We start from the raw sequence: 24995 nt of genomic DNA on the forward strand, positions 1-24995 counted from the left end.
CAATAAACAGTTAATTATCACCGAGGCCCTCATCCATGCTCCCAGTACCACTGTTGATCTATTGGAGAGCCGTGAGACTGTGGATCCCATTGGCTCTCCGGTTGATGTCACAGAGAAGGTAAACCAAATCAACACGGAGACTAATCCTGACCAAGTATTAAGTCAGGAGAAGCCTGAGGTCTTGACAGTGGAGAGCGACCAGTGTCGTTCTCCAAAGACCAATCCCTCTCGCAAGGCTTTTTTAGGGCCAGGCCACACCTCCATCCCCCGACGAGCCTCGAGGAACACCACGCCCCTTCCAGGATATCCCCAAATAACAGAATTCTTCAGAAAAGAGGGCCTCAAAAGACCACTTTCCGAAGTGGACCTCATAGAAGAGGTAGACGGGGAACCAGATCTAAAACGTCCACTACAAGAGAACCCAATACTGACCACGCTACAGTAGTCGGAGAGCCACCCATGCACTGCAGATTGGTCAATTAGAGACATGTGTATGAGGAGGAGGGTATATATGTCTATGCAGTCCCTTATTCAAACATGCATTAACTTGATAAAGCGGAAACTGTATCTCCGCGAAACGCGTTGTTTTTATTAAAAACTTTATACTTTTATAGTATATGTGCTTCCTCCTTGCCTCCCGATGGAGCTTTGCAGCATTAACATCCAGCGACACGGAGCGCCAGTGACTCTGTACAGAGCGTTCTGGTGTTACTGGGCAACGGACTTTCCACTTCCTGGAGTGTATGACGTCACCTCCGTCCTGCGCCTCAGCTCAGTCCCCGGCTCGGCTAAGAGGGACAAAGCGTATCCGGGCTGTGTGCACGCTGTGCCGGCCGCTTCTTAAACAGGTGAGACCTGTCCTATTGTATTACATCAGCATCACTCAAAGGACTTAGCGCGCCCCTCTCCTCTCTTTATCCACGATCACTCAAACACCTTGATCGATTTCAATGAAATTTGGTATACAGATTCCTTACTACCTGGGATTATATGTTCTGGGAGACTCGCACCCCCCCCCCCCCTCTCCTGCACACGTGGGCGGAGCCACAGACAGCCAATCACATTTCACCCATTCACGTCAATGGGGAAAATGTAAAAGGCTACCATTCTCACAGTAATAAAGCAACTTGGCACAGGCGGTCACTTGTGACCAAGGTGAAATATTTGGGGAAAGTGGGCGGAGCATAAAACAGCCAATTAGATTTCAGCCGTTTATTTTAAGTGGGAAAATGTAAACTGCAGCCATTCTTACACTGTCAATGGCAGGGTTCTCAAACTTGGCACACTTGGTCACTGGGTAACTGGGATTAATATTCAGGACAGTGGGTGGAGCCTACAACTGCCAATCAGAATTTGCCTATTGACTTTCACAGGGAATATTTAAATTGCTGCTATTCTTCTACTGTTAATGGCAAAGGCCTCAAACCTGCTACAGTTGGTCATTGGGTGACTGGGGTTCAAATTCACTAAAGGGGCGGAGTGACAAACAGCCAATCAGATTTCTTTGCTGGATAAACTCCTTCTATTGACACATATTTGATGCCAGGAAGCTGAAAACTCACAAACTGGTCATTGAGTGACTGTGTGTCCAGGTTGCAAAAAAAGTGGGCGGAGCCAAAAACAAATTTTACTGGGAAAATGTAAACTGCAGTCATTCTCACCCTTTTAATGGCAGGGTTCTAAAATGTTGCACAATAGGCCACTGGGGGACTAGAATTAATATTTAAAAAGTTTGAGGAGCCTACAAATGGTTTTTAAGGAGAAAAATTAAAATGTTGCTATTCTTGCACTATCAATGACACAGACCTCAAACCTGGTAGTGCTTGCTCACACTAAGGGTGTTTTCAGCTTTTTTTAAGTGTCTGTGATTTTCAAAATCATCCTAAAAGCGCTTGTGCAGTGATTCGTTATGGGAGTGTTCACATCTGAGCGGTTCCATTCTGATCCACTCAATATAGCGCTGCCTATACCATTTTTGGGGTGTTTTGCCTCAATGGAAGGTATTGGGAAATCGCAAAGTGCTTGAAAAAAATCGTTTTGTAGCGATTTCCCCAGCGCTTTCAAAAATAAATACATTGTATTTATCCATTTGCAGCTAAAAGACTTCACTTCCTGACTGAAGTCAGGATGTGAAAAAAACACAATTGCTCTGCAAAAGCACATCGAAAAGCGCTTTATAAAAATCACAACGCGCAGGTAAAACAATAAAAAAACGCTGGCGTCAGCTATTTCGATTTTATATGTGAACAAGGCCGTACAGTTGATCATTGGGTGACTGGGGTTCAAATTCAGAAAAGCCAAAAACAGTCAATCAGATTTGTTTCATTTCATGGGAAAATACAACTTATTGATACCGAGGACCCCAAAGCTCACAAACTTGGTCATTGAGTGACTGTGTGTGTCAAGGTTAGAAAAAGTAGGCGGAGCCAACAACCAAAGACATACCCAAGCTATGCCGGATCATCTGTAAACTGCAGCCATTCTTACACTCTTAATGGCAGGGTTTTCAAACTTAGCACAGTTGGTCACTGGGTGACCGGAATTAAGATTCAGGACAGGGGGCAGAGACACAAACAGCCAATCACATTTATTTCCTTGATAAACTGCTTCCATTCTCACAATGTTGATGCCAGGAATCTGAAAGCTTACAAACGTGGTCATTGAGTGACTGTGTGTCAAGGTTACAAAAAGTGGGCGGGGCCCCAAAAAATTCACAGGGAAAATGTAAGCTGCAGTCATTCTTACAATGTTTATGGCAGGGTTCTCAAACTTTGCACAGTTTGTCACTAGGTGACTGGGATTCATATTCAGGAAAGTAGACGGAGCCTACAACAGCCAATAAAAATTCACCTATTGATTTTTAAAGCAGGAGGATTAGCCATACTAAGCCAGGGAAAAAAATCATATATAAGTAGATAAATACTTGATCTACTTACATAACACATGCATTGTACTGTCCACGGTTTGATTTCAGTGAATTCTATATAGTAAATGTAATGGATAGCGGAGATACCGCCACATGGGCAAGCGGCATGGCGGCTATCTCCGCGTCTCAGGCAGCGGCTGATGCCGCACAGCAGCGTGGTGTTGCTTTGCCTGGTCCTTCTAGTTCACACAGATGGAGAGCTACGCGCGCGCCAGGCGACAGGACCTTTATGCTGCTAGAAGGGGAGTCAGCTGATCAGGCCGATTAGCTGACTCCAGCTATGCTCTGGATTGGTTGAGTGACTGGGGCGGCGCTGTGGAGCGCTATATATAGGACTTGCCTGTCACTTGCAAGTTGTCTGCTGTTGCGAACAGTTACGTGTTAGCGCTCAGACCAGAGTCAGATCCCACAGTGTGTTAGAACCAGCCGGAGCTGGGAATTCACACTGAGTCAGATTCTTTTGATAGTTTAAATACTATTGCTTACTACTGTTTATGTGTTAGACTAGTTCCGGGGTGTTGTGACCAAGGACCTCACACCCAAGACTAGGTCATTACTGTCTTGTTACTGTTTATGTGTTAGACTAGTTCCGGGGTGTTGAGACCAAGGACCTCACACCTAAGAATAGATCATTTCTGTCTTGCTACTGTTATGTGTTAGACTAGTTCCGGGGTGTTGTGACCAAGGACCTCACACCCAAGACTAGGAGAGAGCTATATTGTCACTGCCTATCCGTTAGACTAGTTCCGGGGTGTTGAGACCAAGGACCTCACACCTTAGTCTAGGACAGTGACATATCATTTGTTACCTGTTATGACCTCTGGCTTTCTTGACTACTCTCCTGTACTCTGATTCGGTACTTCTGCCCATCTGATTATCTGTTGCCAACCCTGCCTGTACCTGGATACCGAATCAGTCTTCCTCTTCTGTACCTTGTCTGTCCGTGTGTTGCCGACCTGGCGTGTCTGACCTTTCTGGCTGTCACCTAGCTCTTGGGTGAGCAGCCTTACTGTACTTTTGTGACATCTGCTCTTCAGGCAGCATAGCCAAGGGATCTCTGCCTCTTAGGTCCACTGGCTGCAGTACAGTCTGATTCCCAGCCTTCAGGGAATCCTTGGCTGCAGTATAGTCTGATTCCTTGTTCATTCAGGAATCTCTAGCTGCAGACCAATCTTCACCACATAACTCCAATCAGTGGTCCCTGCCCTTCAGGTGCCCACTGGTTGCAGTACAGTCTGTTTCTCCCGCTCCTCAGGAGATAACTTCTTCATTTACTGTTGCACCAAACACTATACCACATTGGGTGTCTTGTGTCGAGCTATACTAGTATTATTGGTGATTCTGCAGATCACCATATAATCAGGTATAGCATCTGTATTATTGGTGATACTGCAGATCATTAATAATCAGAAAATCTGTGTTGCTGACACCATTCGTTACAGTAAATGAAGAGAATTCTATTCCTGGTGGGAACCATGTATTTTGCCCACAGGTTCAGGCTAAATGCTGATGTAATTTCTTCCCTTAACTTTTTTTCTTTTCTCCTCCAATCACTGAGTCACCTCAGCTTTGCTTGTAAACACAAGTGAGCAGAGGATCATGTTTCAGCAGGCAGCTAGGCAGGGAAATAAAGGGAAGAGGAGGAATATATTATAGATAAAAAGAACTCCCAGCATGCAACTGAATTGCAATGGCTATTAAAGGGCCAGCGCTCCTAAGGTACGTGATAATTCCAAACGCGTGCATGAAAAAAGGGCGCTGTGAAAAAAGGGCCAGAGTTGATAACGAAATGGCGCTGGTTATTAACCTTTTGGGGACAGACGTAGGTTTAATTTACGTCCAGCAGGTGGTGCTGCCTCCCTGACTGGACGTTGATTCAATGTTCATCTTGTGGCCAAATATTAAAACTACATCTACATACATTTTTTTATGAAATAAACACACATTATTGCATTTAAAATTAACTGTTTACCTCCCACACCAAAAATTACACAAATCAAATTTTTTACAAAAAAAAAAAATGACAATAAAAAATAAAACATAAATAGTTACTAAGGGTCTGAACTTTTTTAATATGCACGTGAAGAGGGTATATTACGGAAAAAAAAATATAAGCTTGTAGTAATGGACGCAAAACTGAAAAAATGCACCTTTATTTCCAAATAAAATATTGGTGCCATACAATGTGATAGGGACATAATTTAAATGGTGTAATAACCGGGACAAATGGGCAAATGAAATACATAGGTTTTAATTATGGGAGCATGTATTATTTTAAAGCTATAATGGCCGAAAACTGAGAAATAATGATTTTTTTCATTTTTTTCTTAATATTCCTGTGAAAATGCATTTAGAAAAAAAATTATTCTTAGCAAAATGTACCACCCAAAGAAAGCCTAATTGGTGGCAAAAAAAAAACAAGCTATAGATCAATTCAATGTGATAAGTAGTGATAAAGTTATTGGCGAATGAATGGGAAGTGAACATTGCTCTGATGCATAAGGTGAAAAATACACATGGGCTGAAATGTGAAATGGTTGAAACTGTGGGAAGTTTGAGAACCCTGCCATTAACAGTGTAAGAATGGCTGCAGTTTACATTTTCCCTGTGAAAATGTTTAGTTGGCTCCACCCTTTGGGGTCCTGACATCAATAATGTCAGAATGAAAGCAGTTTATCAAGCAAATAAATCTGATTGGCTATTTTGGCTCCACCCACTCTCCTGAATGTTAATCCCAGTTACCCAGTGATCAACTGTGCCAAATTTGAGAACCCTGCCAATAACAGAATGGCTGAAATCAATCAAACAAATCTGATTGGCTGTCTGTGGCTCCACCCCTTTAGTGATTTCAGACCCCAGTCCCCCAATGACTGACTGTAGAAGATTTGAGGCCTCTTCCATTAACAGTGTAAAAATATCAGCAGCAATTTAAATATTCCCACTAAAAACCAATAAGTGAAATTTGATTGGCTGTTGTAGGCCCCACCCACTTTCCTGAATATTAACCCCAGTCACCCAGTCACTGCAGTTTCTTGACAACTTGACAAAGGGCATGGAGCCCGAAACAGCGGTCTGTCGTTGTTTGACTGCTTTTAATCCATGTGACCAATAAAGAGCTTATTTATACGTTGACGGTGCCTGCTCAAGTGGATTTCTACAATGGTAAAATACAAATTATTGATGCCAAGGACCTCAAAGCTCACAAACTTGGTCATTGAGTGTTTGTGTGTTAGGCCCGGTTCACATTAGCGGTGGCTATCCGGAATAGCCGTGCCGCAGCCGCACCGGAGCCGCACCGCATGCTGGCCGGACGAAACGGACGCACGGCATAGCAATGTAAGGCTATGCCAGGGTTCACATGCGTCCGTTTCGTCCGGACCGGAGCCGGACCGGATCCGGACTCCGGTGTCCGTTCCAACATGCGCTATTTTTGGGTCCGGCTCCTCCGGCAGCCGTATCCGGGGCGGAGCCGGACTGCACCATCCGGCCAATGGAAACCAATGAGAACCGGAGAGCGCACAACACACTGGCAAAAAATCCGGATGTTCTACCCCACTTCCTATGAGGATTGTTGCGGCGATATTTGCTGGGGACACATGGGCAACCATTTTGGAGTGGAGCAGCACGAGCTGGAGATGTTGGCAGCATGTTGGAGGTGGAGGTGAGTGCTAAACAGCGGAGGGCCTGATTCCACAGGCCCCCCTTCTGCTGACCTCCCAGACCCCAACATTTTTTTTTTTTTTTACGTGACTTTTGCCAAACGGATCCGGATCGCATCCGGATGAACACCTGATGCAACCTGACCGGATCCGGATCGGATCCGGATCAGAACCGTACGGTTCCGATCCGGATCCGGTCCGGATCCGGTCAGGCCATCCGGTCCGTTTGGCTGAAAACTGCTAATGTGAACCGGGCCTTAGGGTTAGAAAAAGAAAAGTGGGCAGAGCCAACAGCAGCCAAATACATACCCAGGCACCATCAGGTCATCAGCTAGTATTTAAATAATAGCCACACATATGCAGTATACTGGCTAATCAATGCTACTTTTTTCACATACAAATGCATTTTTCGTATTGAATAATTAACTAATAGCTGCGCATGCACTGTACACTGGTGAATAGATGCAAATATTTGTATGCGTTGCGTAATTACAATACACAAACGTAGTATGCTATACACAACATAATCACAATTACGCGTTGCGTAATTGCAAAAAAATTATGCAAAATTTTGCGTAATCATAAATGCTTTGTGGGTTTGTAGAGAGGAGTATAGCGATGGCGGGAGAGTTGGTGTTGCTCTTGTCTGCTGTCACTTTCGTGAGGGGAAGGTCCAGGCCTCATCAATACTGGGTGCATCCCATGAATGTTAGTCGAGTTTGAAAGGGTCAATTCCAGTCTATTTACCAAGATTTGCGTGCTCATCCAGAGAAAATCTTTGCATACACTAGGATGAATATAGCCAGGTAAGTTGAACTGTTTTTTGCCATTTGGCTGTGTAATACCATGTTTAAGTTATATATTGGGCCTTCAAGGGCATTTTATCTTGAGCTATGTTTATTTACTCAAATGACAACATATCTGACCCCAATGTCTTTAGCAACATCTATAGGCAATCAATTTGTGCCCCCTATACCCAAAGTTATAAGTAGACAAAGACAAGACAAATAACATTTATATTGCGCTTTTCTCCTTGCGGACTCAAAGCGCCAGAGCAGAGCAGCAGCCACTAGGGCGCGCTCTATTAGCAGTAGCAGTGTAAGGGAGACTTGCCAAAGGTCTCCTACTGAATTAGTGCTGGCTTACTGAACAGGCAGAGCCGAGATTCGAACCCTGGTCTCCTGTGTCAGAGGCAGAGCCCTTAACCATTACACCATCAGCCAACTGCGTAAGCCAACTAAGTATATGTAACTCACATTTTTCACCCCTTTCAACAATGCATCAACCTGTAATTGTAAACCTTATGAATTTTAAAAGGCAAATAGTCATTTTTTTGGTTTATATTTTTTTTTTCTGTCAGTAACAGCCTCCATAATTTTTTATGCAAAAAATATAAACTTTTTATTAAAAAAAATGTCAACAGTAGACACAACAAAATGTATAGCTTGCACATGTCAGACTTGTCAGACTTACAGTTTACAAAATTTAAAATAATAACTTTTCTCTAAATTTTAGATTATGTCCTGTCCTGGAGAAATTGTGGCCCAGACTTTTCAGGACAATTACAGAGTTCCAGCTGCCTATGTGTCCTACACAACGACTGTTAATTACTTTAAGGTAATTATTTTCTAAAAAAATATGAGCACTGTCTGCTAAAATATATAAATCTCCATAAAAATGAAACTGTAAACATTTCTAGGAAACCTTCCTCAGCATATTGTGGCTGGAAGGAGGCCACGTTACATGTCATTTATAAACAATAACTAAGACATGCTGTTTGTGTCATTGTCAGGTAGATTTTCCTGGGGTCTGTTATGTCCACTAGCTTGACCACTTAGGTCTGTGAAGACTGGTGTGTCAGGAGAGGGTTCTTGGGGACTTGATGGTATTTGAGACATAAGTGGTGGTATGGTTGAATAGTAAGGGTATGCAGGCCTCTGAGCATAATGTTGGAAACTTGGAAAATAATAGTTGTGATGCTGATATATAGGTTGGCCATAATAAGGTTGCTGTACTGGGTGTCTGTATGGAGCAGGAGGTTGACCGATATGAGTCTGGCCATAATAGGATGGGTCTTGTGGTTCCTTAGCTGGTTCTGGTGTGAGAAATGTATCTATAGCGTCAATGACAGCACGCTTGGCAGACAATATTTTCTCAGGTGGGATTTTTTGTGAAGATGGAACTAAACTGAGTAGAGGGGTCATTAAATTTGGCTCTGTCTTGATCTCGTTTTTCCATGTGGGTGACTGCCTTCTCAATGGAAGATATCACTTTATGACCATATTCAGCCCTTGACATTCCTCTACCTGCTCTTCTGATATTAAAACTTTGCCTGTACCTATATGACACATTACGGGACCATGGTGGACTGAAATGAGTAGATGGACTGTCTGGTGAGTGCATAGGGATGTTATCCTCAGATTCTTGTACAGATGTTGCAGTTGTATGGAGAGAGGAAGGCTCAGTAATATCCACATCTGTGCTTTGTGTTTCTGTGAGTTCTTCAGCAAGTAGATTGTCTTCAGTACTGTTAAGAAAGGATAAGAAAAATAGTGCTCACCTTATTCTGAATAATTATCATGGCTTTTTCATTCATCAGTCTCAATACTTATAGCCCAGTATCTGTATGTGGCTTGCGGAAGTCCAGAAATACAGCAAACTTGTAGTTTTTCCAGTTTGTGGCCCCGACACCACTTCTTTGGTCATTTTTTTGCTACTCCAACTCCCCTTTGTAACCACTTGACCACTGAGGACTTTTTCGCTTTAGGACCAGACCTGTCATCGTTCCTCCCATTCTTTCACCAATAACTTAATCACAACTAATCACCACCAATAAGGCTTTCTTTGGGAGGTACATTATGCTAAGAATGATTTTATTCTAAACGTATTTTAATTGGAATAATATGAAAAAAATGGAAAAATTCATTATTTCTCAGTTTTCGCCAAATTATAGTGTTAAAATAAAACATTCTACTGTGGATAAAACCCACACATTTATTTGCCCATTTGTCTCGGTTATTTCAGCGATTAAAATTGTTCCCTAGTACAATGTATGCTGCCAATATTTTATTTGGAAATAAAGGTGCATTTTTTCAGTTTTGCGTCCATCACTATTTATAAGCCTGCAAATTAAAAAATAACAGTTATATACCCTCGTGACATAGATATTTAAAAAATTCAGTCCCTAAGGCAACTATTTATGTATTTTTTTATGTAATTTTTTTTTTATTTATATATAGTAAATGTGTGGGTACTATGGGGGAGTGTGGAAGGGAAATAGTTAATTTTAAATGTAAGTTTAGGTAATTTTATTAAATAAAACTTGTCCTCAGTCATTATTTCTGATTCACGTACAGTACAGACCAAAAGTTTGGACACACCTTCTCATTCAAAGAGTTTTCTTTATTTTCATGACTATGAACATTGCAGATTCACACTGAAGGCATCCAAACTATGAATTAACACATGTGGAAGTATAGTACATAACCAAAAAGTGTGAAACAACTGAAAATATGTCATATTCTAGGTTCTTCAAAGTAGCCACCTTTTGCTTTGATTACTGCTTTGCACACTCTTGGCATTCTCTTGATGAGCTTCAAGAGGTAGTCACCTGAAATGGTTTTCACTTCACAGGTGTGCCCTGTCAGGTTTAATAAGTGGCATTTCTTGGCTTATAAATGGGGATGGGACCATCAGTTGCTTTGTGGAGAAGTCAGGTGGATACACAGCTGATAATCCTACTAAATAGACTGTTAGAATTTGTATTATGGCAAGAAAAAAGCTGCTAAGTAAAGAAAAACGAGTGACCATCATTACTTTAAGAAATGAAGGTCAGTCAGTCCGAAAAATTGGGAAAACTTTGAAAGTGTCCCCAAGTGCAGTCTAAAAAACCATCAAACGCTACAAAGAAACTGGCTCACATGCGGAAAGGAAGACCAAGAGTCGCCTCTGCTGCGGAGGATAAGTTCATCCGAGTCACCAGCCTCAGAAATCGCAGGTTAACAGTAACTCAGATTAGAGACCAGGTCAATGTCACACAGAGTTCTAGCAGCAGACACATCTCTAGAACAACTGTTAAGAGGAGACTGTGTGAATCAAGCCTTCATGATAGAATATCTGCTAGGAAACCCCTGCTTAAGGACAGGCAACAAGCATGAGAGACTTGTTTGGGCTAAAGAACACAAGGAATGGACATTAAATCTGTGCTTTGGTCTGATGAGTCCAAATTTGAGATTTTTGGTTCCAACCATCATGTCTTTGTGTGACTTAGAAAAGGTGAACAGATGGTCTCTACATGCCTGGTTCCCACCGTGAAGCATGGAGGAGGAGGTGTAATGGTGCGGGGGTGCTTTGCTGGTGACACTGTTGGGGATTTATTCAAAATTGAAGGCATACTGAACCAGCATGGCTACCACAGCATCTTGCAGCGGCATGCTATTCCATCCAGTTTGCGTTTAGTTGGACCATCATTTATTTTTCAACAGGACAATGACCCCAAACACACCTCCAGGCTGTGTAAGGGCTATTTGACCAGGAAGGAGAATGATGGGGTGCTGCGCCAGATGACCTGGCCTCCACAGTCACCAGACCTGAACCCAATCAAGATGGTTTGGGGTGAGCAGAGTGAAGGCAAAAGGGCCAACAAGTGCTGGGAACTCATTCAAGGCTGTTGGAAGACCATTTCAGGTGAGTACCGTTTGAAGCTCATCAAGAGAATGCCAAGAGTGTGCAAAGCAGTAATCAAAGCAATAGGTGGCTACTTTGAAGAACCTAGAATATGACATATTTTCAGTTGTTTCACACTTTTTGGTTATGTACTATACTTCCACATGTGCTAATTCATAGTTTGGATGCCTTCAGTGTGGATCTACAATGTTCATAGTCAAGAAAATAAAGAAAACTCTTTGAATGAGAAAGTGTGTCCAAACTTTTGGTCTGTACTGTACATAAGGAAGTGAATCGGAAATAATGCACGGCGGTGTAACAGCCGGAAGATACAATGACGCAGGTATCTAATAGATGCCAGCGTTCATTTACTCGGGGACTCAGATTTATAAATGGGAACTGTGTTCCCGTTCATTCATGTCCCCGCTAACCGGCTGTAATGGCAGCGTGCGCTGCTGTGCACACAGGAGCGGGCAGCGGCCGCCTGCTCCCATTGACTAACTTTTGCGGCCCTGGGACTTCAAATGAAGTTTCCCAGGGCGTGATTATACTGCACCTGGTGCAGCAAGTAGGTAATTATCCTGAACAGATTTCCGTCTAGTTCTTAACTGGTCAACTGATATGAACACTCCCATAAGGAATCATTGCACAAGCGCTTTTAGGACGATTTTGAAAATTGCCGGTGCTTAAAAAAAGCTGAAAACTCCCTTAGTGTGAACAAGCCCTTAACCACTTAAAGGGAACCTAAACTGAGAAGGAGTGCTCTGACTGAAGTCAGACTGGATTAGCTGCATGCTTGTTTCAGGTGTGTGATTCAGCCACTACTGCAGCCAAAGAGATCAGCAGGACTGCCAGGCAACTGGTATTGTTTAAAAGGAAACATCCATATCCCTCTCAGATTGGGCTCCTGCAGATTTAAGGCCTCACTGCAGGGCCGCACAACTCAGCAGACAATTGATCCCCCCCCCCTTTCTGCCCACCAACAGAGCTTTTTGTTGGTGGGCTTTGATGCTCCCAGGATCCTTGTTTGTCTTTTTTTTTTTTATAAATATTTATTTCTATTTTTTTGTTAATAAATGTTGCTATTTTTTTTAAACCCCGCCCTTCCTCCCCCACCCGCCAATCACCATGATCGGGTGTCATAGGCATCAGCCTATGACAGCCAATCACTTCTGAGCTGCTAGATTGCAGGGCTGTACAGTGATAAAAGACGGCGGTTTTGCCATCTAACAGTCTCCGAGCGGCAATCGCCATTGGGAGACTGATGACGGAGCGGAGCTCTACCATCCAAGCAAAGATGAGCGCAATCTCCTGCAAATCCCCTCCCCAGGAGTTTACGCCAATCGCCATTAGGCAGTCCTGGGGCTGTTGCAGTCGCCAAGAAGTTAAAGCTGAATTATCGCAAATACCTTCTGTTTTAAGAAGGCAAATCCCACTAAGCATTGCTTTTTAGCAGGAGGGCTTTTCGGTCTCTTTTATTCCCCTATACTTTGCTAGTGGTTTTGAAAACTTAAAGGAGAACTGTAGTGAGAGGTATATAGAGGCTGCCATATTGATTTCCTTTTAAGCAATACCAGTTGCCTGGCTATCCTGCTGATCATCTACCTCTAATACTTTTAGCCACAGACCCTGAACAAGCATGCAGCAGATCAGGTGTTTCTGACACTTTTGTCAGATCTGACAAGATTAGCTGCATGCTTTTCTGGTGTAATTCTGCAGGCAGATAGCTCAGCAGGGCTGCCAGGTAACTGGTATTGCTGAAAGTGAATGGGTACCCTTTAAAAAAAAAAGTCAGATACTCACCTAAGGAGAGGGAAGGCTAGGTCCTAATGAGACTTCCCTCTCCTCTCCCGGTGCCGCTCAGGATCCCCCGTAGCAGTATTCGACCAGTTCGGTCAAATACTGCCACTTCGGCTGCCAAAGGGAGGTTTTGGAAGTCTTCGGGAGCACTCGGGCTCCTGAAGACGGGCCGTCCCATACTGCCCATGTGCGAGCGCCCTCTATGACGCACTCGCGCAGGTCTATGATGCACTTGTGCGTGCGCGGTATGGAGCGGCTCGTCTTCGGGAGCCCAAGTGCTCCTGAAGACTTCCGAAGTTCCCCGCGGCGGGGGATTTGAACGGAGGATCCACCGGGCACCGGGAGAGGAGAGGGAAGGATCATTAGGACCGAGCCTTCCCTCTCCTTAGGTGAGTATCTGACTTTTTTTTTTAAATCGGTACCCATTGGCTTTAAAAGGAAATCAATATGGCAGCCTCCATATACCTCTCACTACAGTTCTCCTTTAACAAGCATTGACGAAACAACATATTCTGCAAAAAGAATGGCAATTCATTGTGTGACTCAACTTGTTCTACCTGCATAAACAGGAGGGAACATAGGAAGGCAAAAGGGCACTTTTCATTTGTCAGAGAGGGTCAAACTGTTACCCAAGCAAACAAAGTCTGCCAATACTGGAATAAACAACTTGGGATGTTCTGGAAGATACTGGTACCTTTTACATCTATAACAATTATAAAGGATTCATTCACTTTCATTTAATGCTTTTAGTTCCTCGTCTTGCATTCAGTATTCTACAGAGAGTTATATTTGAGGAAAACCACTTGTATTCAGGGTTGCTCAGCAGGACCCCGAATGCGAAGTTTCCCCGAAAAATCCCCCCCCTCCCCCATCCAAATCTCATGAACGGGAAACTCACTGCCTACATTAGTTTGTTTTCTTGGCAACAGTAACAAATTGTTCTATACATAAATGTTTATCAAAATAAAGCATGCATGAATAAAGGGCACCAGGAAAAAACGGCCCGGCTGGATAACGAAATGGTGCTGGTGGATAACAAAATCTCAATAACCATAAACATCATTAACCACTTCACCACTGAGGGGTTTTACCCCCTGAGCACCAGAGCAATTTTCACCTTTTAGCGCTCCTTCCATTCATTCGTCTATAACTTTATCATTACTTATCACAATTAAACGAACTATATCTTGTATTTTCTGCCACCAATTAAGCTTTCATTAGGTGGGACATTATGCCAAGAATTATTTTATTCTAAATGTGTTTTAATGGGAAAATAGGAAAAATGTGGGAAAAAAATTAATTATTTTCCAGTTTTCGGCCATTATAGTTTTTAAATAATGCATGCTACTGTAATTAAAACCCATGAAATGTATTTGCCCTTTTGTCCCGGTTATAAAACCGTTTAAATTATGTCCCTATCACAATGTTTGACGCCAATATTTTATTTGGAAATAAAGGTGCATTTTTTTCAGTTTTGCGTTCATCCCTAATTACAAGCCCATAGTTTATAAAGTAACAGTGTTATACCCTCTTGACATAAATATTTAAAAAGTTCAGTCCCTAAGGTAACTATTTATGTATTTTTTTTAATTGTACATTTTTTTAATTTTTTTTTAATTACAAAAAAAAAAAAAATGGGGAGTGTGGGAGGTAATGAGTTAATTTTTTAGTGTAAAACTAATTTATTTCTATGTAAAAAATGCTTAGGGTGTAGTTTTACTATTTGGCCACAAGATGGTAACTTTTTGTTTATTGCGACCTGCGAGCGTCCTTCCGGACGCTCGCAGGAAATACTAGGAGGCTGTGAGTGGTTTGTTTTTTTTTCACAATGATCGCGCTGCCCATCGGAGAGCAGCGGATCATTGCGGGGCTTAGATCAACGAACGGGAATGGATTTTCCCGTTCATTGATCTCCGGGCGAGCGGGCGGCGGCGTGTTTACTAGCGGCGGGTGGCGTGTTTACGAGCGGGAGGACGGGCAGCGTCGGGAACGCGGAAAGTACGGATTTCTCCGTCTCTGCGTGTTAAAGGATGGAAAAAGGGACGGAGAAATCCGTACGGGCGAGGTAAAGTGGTTAACTAAACTGTCAACAATACAGTGGTTTGCAAAAGTATTCGGCCTCCTTGAAGTTTTCCACATTTTGTCATATTACTGCCACAAACATGAATCAATTTTATTGGAATTCCACAGGAAAGACCAACACAAAGTGGTGTACACGTGAGAAGTGGAACGGAAATCATACATGATTCCAAACATTTTTTACAAATAAATAACTGCAAAGTGGTGCGTGCATAATTATTCAGCCCCCTTTGGTCTGAGTGCAGTCAGTTGCCTATAGACATTGCCTGATGAGTGCTAATGACTAAATAGAGTGCACCTGTGTGTAATCTAATGTCAGTACAAATACAGCTGCTCTGTGAGGGCCTCAGAGGTTGTCTAAGAGAATATTGGGAGCAACAACACCGTGAAGTCCAAAGAACACACAAGACAGGTCAGGGATCAAGTTATTGAGAAATTTAAAGCAGGCTTAGGCTACAAAAAGGTTTCCAAAGCCTTGAACATCCCACGGAGCACTGTCCAAGCGATCATTCAGAAATGGAACGAGTATGGCACAACTGTAAACCTACCAAGACAAGGCCATACACCTAAACTCACAGGCCGAACAAGGAGAGTGCTGATCAGAAATGCAGTCAAGAGGCCCATGGTGACTCTGGACGAGCTGCAGAGATCTACAGCTCAGGTGGGAGACTCTGTCCATAGGACAACTATTAGTCGTGCACTGTACAAAGTTGGCCTTTATGGAAGAGTGGCAAGAAGAAAGGCATCGTTAACAGAAAGCAGAAGAAATCCCATTTGCAGTTTGCCACAAGCCATGTGGGGGACACAGCAACGGGAACGGGAAAAAAGGGCGCAGGCAGCTAGTGGACAAAAAGGGCGCCGCCATTCACTCCCATAATAAATAACGTTTAATGGGCGCCGAACAGGAAAAAAGGGCACTGGAGATAAATAACGTTTTACAAACGGCACCCGGAGCTTTTTAATGTTTTATAACTGTGCTTGTCATGATTTACGTTTACAAAATGCACCCGTGACGAATAACGTTTATGAAAATATTAAACGTATTTATCCTATTTAACTAAAACATTATTTAACATTTTATCCCTTACTGTTTGTAAAACATTATTATTCACAAAATAAAGCGATCAGTACGTAATGTAAATTGCAATATATTGTTTACAGTCACTATTTGTAAAACATTATTATCCACATAATAAAGTGATCACTAGGGGGGGGAGGGGGTTAGGCACCACCAGGGAGGTTTTAGGTTTAGGCAACACCAGGGAGGTTTTAGGTTTAGGCACCACCAGGGGGGTTTTAGGTTTAGGCACTACCAGGGGGGTCTTAGGTTTAGGCACTACCAGGGGAGTCTTAGAATTGGGCACCACCAGGGGGGTCTTAGGGTTAGGCACCACCAGGGGGGTCTTAGGGTCAGGCACCACCAGGGGGGTCTAGGGGTTAGGGTCAGGTACAGGGAGGGTGTTGTGTGAGAGTAGGGTTAGGTATAGTTTTAGTAACATTTTAGTAATACTTACTAATATTTTACAACACTTATTACGAACGTAGTTACTGTATATTTATATTATCGTTATAAACAATATTTTCACATTTTATAATAAGAAGAAACAATAAGTGAAGGTTATTCACAATAATGTACAATGATAATGATTTAACATATATTATCGTTTTTTTAACAAACGTAATTATAAGTTTCACTTTTGAAGCAGGGAAGATTAACGTTTGCACAATTGCCGATTTCATACACATTATTTAATGATTTATAGATTTCGAAAACATTGTTTGTAAATGAAATACAAAACAATATTACCGTTTACACCCCGCGCCCTTTTTTCCTGACGCCCTTTTTGTACGTAGCAACATGGTTCCACAGCAACCATGTGGAAGAAGGTGCTCTGATCAGATGAGACCAAAATGAAACTTTTTGGCCAAAATGCAAAACGCTATGTGTGGCGGAAAACTAACACTGCACATCACTCAGAACACACCATCCCCACTGTCAAATATGGTGGTGGCAGCATCATGCTCGGGGGGTGCATCTCTTCAGCAGGGACAGGGAAGCTGGTCAGAGTTGATGGGAAGATGGATGGAGCCAAACACAGGGCAATCTTGGAAGAAAACCTCTTGGAGTCTGCAAAAGACTTGAGACTGGGGTGGAGGTTCACCTTCCAGCAGGACAACAAACCTAAACATAAAGCCAGGGCAACAATGGAATGGTTTAAAACAAAACATATCTATGTGTTAGAATGGCCCAGTCAAAGTCCAGATCTAAATCCAATCGAGAATCTGTGGCAAGATCTGAAAACTGTTGTTCACAAACGCTGTCCATCTAATCTGACTGAGCTGGAGCTGTTTTGCAAAGAAAAATGGGCAAGGATTTCAGTCTCTAGATGTGCAAAGCTGGTAGAGACATACCCTAAAAGACTGGCAGCTGTAATTGCAGCAAAAGGTGGTTCTACAAAGTATTGACTCAGGGGGCCGAATAATTACGCACACCCCACTTTGCAGTTATTTATTTGTAAAAAATGTTTGCGAATGATGTATGATTTTCGATCCACTTCTCTCACATGTACACCACTTTGTATTGGTCTTTCACGTGGAATTCCAATAAATGGGATGCATGTTTGTGGCAGTAATGTGACAAATTGTGGAAAACTTCAAGTGGGCCGAATACTTTTGCAACCCACTGTAAATATGGTTTTAAAACAGATGGGAGTTAATAACAAAAATATACGAACATTACAAATCAACAATACAGCTCAACCAAACCCTTCTTTCATGCAGAAACCTCCCCTTGTGGCGCCTAACCCTAACACCTCCCCCCCTGTGGTGCCTAACCCCAACTACCACCCCCCGGTGTTGCCTGACCATAACCACTCCCTCTGCAGAAACACCCTTTTAAACAGAAACGATATTATATCTTTGATAACGTAAAATGTTTACATACAAATGAAATAATATGACAAAAACTATAACGTTGCAAGCTTCTAAAACAATAACATACTTCAAAAACTTTAATGTTCTAATGCTGTTAACGATATTTATTGGAAATCCAGTAGATTTACAATAATCAATTAATCAAATACAGCTTAATAGCACCTGCCAAATCATTATTATGCTGTTCTAATTTTCTTTATTATGCTAACCAGCAACACAAGACATACCATATATTCCGGCGAATAATATGACTGGGCGTATAAGACGACCCCTCAACTTTTCCAGTTAAAATATAGAGTTTGAGATATACTCGCCGACGCCGTATAAGACTACCCCTCTTCCAACGTACACCAAATAAAAATTCAACAAAATTATGTACTGGTGCTATGTGTCAGGGACGCTCGGATACCCCTTTTTAAAATCCGAATCGATTCAGATCCGGACACCCAGATATCCGGATCCAAATTGGATATCCGAATCCGAACTTTCCGGAATCGGAATAGAATCGGATATTCAAATCCATTATCCGGGATATTCCGCTCGGATTCGGATATCCGAATAGAAAAACTGAAGTGGCCTTTAAATTGCTTCTAAAATGTTTTTTTTAGGGTAAATGAGGCATGTAGCATCATGTTTTTTAAAGGGAAACACTAATTGATTATTTGGGGGCTTAAACCCCCCCCCCCCCAAAAAAAAAAAATGGCTGTAAATTAACATCAGGACTAGGTTCCAGACAGCGGTTGTGCAGCCCACATTGTGTCCAAAGTCCAACGTCCAACCGCACAACTGGGAAATGAAAAAGTTTTCAGCCCAGACACCTCCAAAAAGTTATGCAGCAATTGTGTTTTAGGTTAAATATAGGAGGTGTCAGTGGCCTGTGGCACCCTGGCGGTGGGAGCAGCACAGGCAGCAGGAGCAGGGCAATGCAGCAGCAGCAGGTTTAACGTGTGCCAGGAGCATGCCGGACATGGCACGTGTACATGGCACGTGTACGTGGCACGTAGCGTTGGTGGTACCACGACCTCCTGGAACTCCGGGCCAGCCCGGGCGTTCGAATCCGCTCCCATCGGGGGACCTCGGCCGTGCGACCCCACATTGTTTCCAAAGTCCAACCGCACAACTGGGACATGACAGTTTTCAGCCCAGACAACTCCGAAAAAAATTACGCAGCAATTGTTTTTGGGTTAAATATAGGTGGTATCAGCACAGGCAGCAGTGGCCTGTGGCACCCTGGCGGTGGGAGAAGCACAGGCAGCAGGAACAGTGCAATGCAGAACAGGAGGGGTAACGTGTGCCAGGAGCATGCCACCCGTGGCTGTAAAAAAATTGTGAACCAGGCGGCTTAGTTAGTAATAGTTAATCAGGAAGAGCCAGGAGGTTGTGGTGGTGGTGGTAAAGGGTGGTAAGGCAGGCATAGTGATTCCCAGCCACTTCATGTCCACCTCTTGCCAACAACAGGGAAAGACTCGCCCAACAGGGTCTGGCGGCGGTTTTTCCTTGCACGGGAAGTGATGGAGGGAGAAGAGGAGGCCACTGAGGACTGGCTGCCTGAACAGGCCTCATTATCAGCAGGAGTGGCAGAGGGGGTTCTGGTGCTCCGAGGCTGACAACTGCCAGCGCCAGCTTGCTTCAGCCAGATGATGTGGGGTACTTGTACTTTATTAAAATCGGGGTTGGACTAAATTCTTTACAGATCTACATAAGACCCTAGCCCATTTCTTCTGGAAAGATAAAAAACACAGAATAGCCATAAAATATCTGCAGATCCCCAAAAAATTAGGAGGGTTTGGTATCCCATGCCTTGAAGCATATAGGTTAAGAATCAGCATAACAGGCATTTTCAGCGACAGCAGCGCTGTTTCGGTCCTCAGACCTTTCTCAAGCTGTATCAAGCGATGTTATACTCTAAAGTGCACATAATGCATTTAAATAGTCACCCCCTACACCAACAGCCAATCACTGACAAGATTCCACAGCCAATCAAATTTTGCAAAAAGCTAAACGGACCACATGGAGAACTTAGTCTCTAACATGTAGATTAGAACATCCCATAATAGTAGAGACACACACCCACCCCATGTAGAGCGGACCAAAGTGAAAACCGCTCATTAAAGATGCAAACCTATGCAAAGTTATGCACCCATAGTTTACCGGCAGCTCTAAGCGAGAGTCCCCCAGCGCGTGAGCGCCCATCCGCCGCCGCTTCCTGGATCAGCTGTTGTCCCAATGACGTCAGATCACATGACCGAACGTCACTAGGGGGCGTCTCAGAGACGCTCCGATCATCTAAGAAAGTTACGCTTGTATCCGGGCAACAAGCCGGCATACAGCGTACTCAAGGCACGTGACCCAGGCATCATAGGGGGCGTCTACATGAGACGCCGTCTCCATGGAGACCGAACGCGCCAGTATCCGGCTAAAAATTGCCGGTATAATACATACAAAGATAACTGTGTACCATAGGACTTAAACCCTACACTAGTGGCACATACGCACTCACCCACCAGATCTCGCCCAGAGCTGCCAGCAATCATATGTGGGGATAAAGGTTGAAAGAATCTCTTCTTGGCTATCAGGAATCCTGCCGTAGTGAGTGGCATATCTGAAATAAAAACAAACAAATATCAATATACAACATACAATATTACCCTATTAGACTCCTCCCCCTACACAAGAAGATAACAATTTAGCCTCCCCATTATATACAAGGCAGGAGGTCATATTCTTTGTTAAGACCACCCCTCCCCATAGTCCCCAATTTGCGTATCCATCCTGCTTCCTTAATAAGCAACAGCTTATGACGATCACCTCTCCTAGGGAGTTTTGGTACATGGTCTATTACTTGTACTCTCAATTGAGTAACTGAATGACCATGTTGCTTAAAGTGATTAGAGACTGCTTGATCCTCATCACCCCCCCTAATCGCACTTTTGTGTGACAAAATTCTATCTTTTAGTGGCTGGGTCGTTTTCCCTACATACCCCAGCCCACAGGGACATTTTAACAAATAGACGACAAACGTCGATTCACAATTATAGTAACCTTTTATATTGAATTTACGTCCGCTGGAGGGATGAGTAAAGCAGTCTCCCTTGGAAATCGAACTGCACATGTGGCACCGGAGGCATGGAAAGGTCCCATTCCTCACACTTCCAACAGTCGGTTGTTCAAATGTCCGCACTACTTTGTCTCTAATTGTAGGTGGACGTCTAAAAGATAGTAGTGGAGGATGCCTAAATTCCTCAATGTGAGGAAAGGCATCCTGTAACATTTTCCAATGTTTTTTAACCGTCTTACCAATTTGTACACTCCAACTGTTATACGTGGTGACAAAAGGAATTCTAGGACCTCCTATATTTCTATTAGTGACTTTCTGTTTTTTGGCACACAATTCTACTGGATAGCCCCTCCTTTTAAATTTATTCTGTATCTGTTCTATCCTTACGGTCCGCTTATGGGGGTCTGCTACCAGTCTCTCTACCCTAGCTATCTGTCCACTGGGGATGTTATCTATTATGTGCCTAGGATGGAAACTCCCATATTCCAAGACGGAATTTCTGTCAGTCGGTTTGGTGTACAGGTCCGTGAGAAGTTTATCACCAGACCTGTACACCAAAGTGTCAAGAAATGATACTTCATCGGTTGCCACATGTGCAGTCAGTATAATAGAGGGACATTTTTCTCTCAATTCTCCTAAAAAATCATCAAGGGTCGAATGTGGCCCCGCCCACACGCAAAAAACATCATCTATATATCTCCACCAGCACCTTGCATGCTGGCGGAACAGTATACTACCATAAACAAAGGCCTCTTCAAATTGGCCCATAAATAGATTAGCGTAGGACGGGGCCACATTCGACCCCATAGCTGTCCCCCTACACTGCACATAGAACTGACCCTCAAAAAGAAAGTAGTTCTCTTGGAGAATAATACGTAGCAGTGAAACCACTAAAGTCCTCTGAGGAGTGGACAAGTCTGAACGAGTCATAAGGTACCATTCTACAGCCTCTACACCCCCATCGTGTGGGATGGAGGTGTAGAGGCTCTCTACATCCAATGTTACCAACAGAGAATCACTTGGAATAGCTGTTAGATTTTTTAATCTTTCAATAAACATATTTGTGTCTTTTAGGTAAGAGTCTATGCCCTGAACTAATGGTTGGAGTAGCTTATCTATAAATTGTGCCACTGGAACAAATACAGAGTCCACTCCTGAGACAATAGGTCTTCCAGGAGGTGCTGTTAAACTTTTGTGGATTTTGGGTAAGGTGTAAAGTATTGGAGTCCTTGGACAATCTTTTATCAAAAATCGAGCACAGTCCTCGTCGATGATCCCCCTCCCCACTGCCTCATCGACCAAGGTCTTGATTAATCGCTGGATCCTAAAGAGAGGATCTACATCCACTTTCCTATACACCTCATCCTGTGCCAGTTGTTGTAAGATCTCCTTCCTATAATAATCAGCATCCATCACCACAACAGCTCCTCCTTTGTCTGCTGGTCTCACTACGATTGATTTGTTGTTCTGTAAAGATTTAAGTGCCGTACGTTCTCCATAGGTTAAATTAGATGCCACATGGTAGTTCTTTTTGCCATATTCAACCTCTAAACTATGCAAATCTGTGTTGACTTTAGAGATAAAGGTATCAATCACCGGGTGGCTTGGTGGGTTGAAGACACTCTTATTTCGCAGACCCAAGGGCCTCAGAGAAAGTTCCTGTTCTTCTCTGACTTCCTTAGCCACTGGCCAAGGAGGCATAGAGGCAAAATACTGCTTCAACTTTATATTCCTAAAAAAACGGCATAAATCTAAATCAATCTTGAAAAAATCAGGGCCAAAAGTAGGACAAAAACCCAATCCGTGATTCAATACACATCTCTCATCCTCTGTTAGACTGTATTGGGATAAGTTGACTACTAATTGTTCCGCTGCGTCCTCTGTCGTAGGTTCATTTTGTTTGTCTTGGCATTGTCGGATTTGCCTTTGCTTTTTTTGTTGGTACCGTTTTCCTCCTCGTCTTCTTGATCTCTGGTTGGGGCTGGGGATGAATCCCTCGATGAGGGTAAAAAATCAGAAGAGGATGCATTACCACCAGTAGGTTGTCGAGGCTGTCTGGGTTTCCCTTTTCCTTGTCTGGGAGGTGGAAAGCGTCCTCTTTTTTTGACGCTAAAGCCTTCTTTCTGCCACACATACACATACCCATTGGTATAATCAGACAAATCCCGATGATACTTAGATCTCTTAGTGTCCTCGACACTCTTTCTATACTTCTCCATTTTTTCTTTCAGGTTGTCTGAGTAATCTTGTGCATTGGCCGGGGATAGTAAACCCCTCAGTTGTTTATCCAAAGATTCTATTTTTTCTTGAATCTTGGGAATCTCACGATGGATACGGTCAATCATGTGTAGCATGGAATCGAACGATGCTCGATTCCAAATCCGTTCCCAGACACCACAAAAGTCCTTTTCACGTGAGAACATCATAGGTGCCACTTGGGCTCTCATAGATCTTGGGATTTTCTTCTGCTGGTGGTACTCAGCCAGTGTTGCAGCATGAAGCTCATAATTAATTACTGACTTTGTCAAAGTCTCCAGATCCCTTTTGATCAATTTTTCATCCGGTTTCTGTAAAAAGGAACTCCCCTTGGTGGCTGCTGACAGTATCCGTGTAGTATCTTCTTCTGAGAAGGAATAAGTCTCACTTGTATTCGCATGCTCAACCTCCATGGTGCTATCTGCCCCTGATGCAGTAAAGTCCACAGTAAAGCAGTGTGTAGCAAGCACCCACGAAGGGAAAAAGGCGATGTGCTGGAACTTGCAGTGCCTCTGCACACTCAGACACTTCCACCGTCTCCTTCAATCAGTCAAGTCCGCACCATCAAATAGTACTTTAGCTCTTTTATTGGTTAAGAATCAGCATAACAGGCATTTTCAGCGACAGCAGCGCTGTTTCGGTCCTCAGACCTTTCTCAAGCTGTATCAAGCGATGTTATACTCTAAAGTGCACATAATGCATTTAAATAGTCACCCCCTACACCAACAGCCAATCACTGACAAGATTCCACAGCCAATCAAATTTTGCAAAAAGCTAAACGGACCACATGGAGAACTTAGTCTCTAACATGTAGATTAGAACATCCCATAATAGTAGAGACACACACCCACCCCATGTAGAGCGGACCAAAGTGAAAACCGCTCATTAAAGAGCGCCCCCTATGATGCCTGGGTCACGTGCCTTGAGTACGCTGTATGCCGGCTTGTTGCCCGGATACAAGCGTAACTTTCTTAGATGATCGGAGCGTCTCTGAGACGCCCCCTAGTGACGTTCGGTCATGTGATCTGACGTCATTGGGACAACAGCTGATCCAGGAAGCGGCGGCGGATGGGCGCTCACGCGCTGGGGGACTCTCGCTTAGAGCTGCCGGTAAACTATGGGTGCATAACTTTGCATAGGTTTGCATCTTTAATGAGCGGTTTTCACTTTGGTCCGCTCTACATGGGGTGGGTGTGTGTCTCTACTATTATGGGATGTTCTAATCTACATGTTAGAGACTAAGTTCTCCATGTGGTCCGTTTAGCTTTTTGCAAAATTTGATTGGCTGTGGAATCTTGTCAGTGATTGGCTGTTGGTGTAGGGGGTGACTATTTAAATGCATTATGTGCACTTTAGAGTATAACATCGCTTGATACAGCTTGAGAAAGGTCTGAGGACCGAAACAGCGCTGCTGTCGCTGAAAATGCCTGTTATGCTGATTCTTAACCAATAAAAGAGCTAAAGTACTATTTGATGGTGCGGACTTGACTGATTGAAGGAGACGGTGGAAGTGTCTGAGTGTGCAGAGGCACTGCAAGTTCCAGCACATCGCCTTTTTCCCTTCGTGGGTGCTTGCTACACACTGCTTTACTGTGGACTTTACTGCATCAGGGGCAGA

Source organism: Hyperolius riggenbachi, chromosome 3 (assembly GCF_040937935.1).
Source record: "Hyperolius riggenbachi isolate aHypRig1 chromosome 3, aHypRig1.pri, whole genome shotgun sequence".
NCBI classification, from domain to species: Eukaryota; Metazoa; Chordata; class Amphibia; order Anura; family Hyperoliidae; genus Hyperolius; species Hyperolius riggenbachi.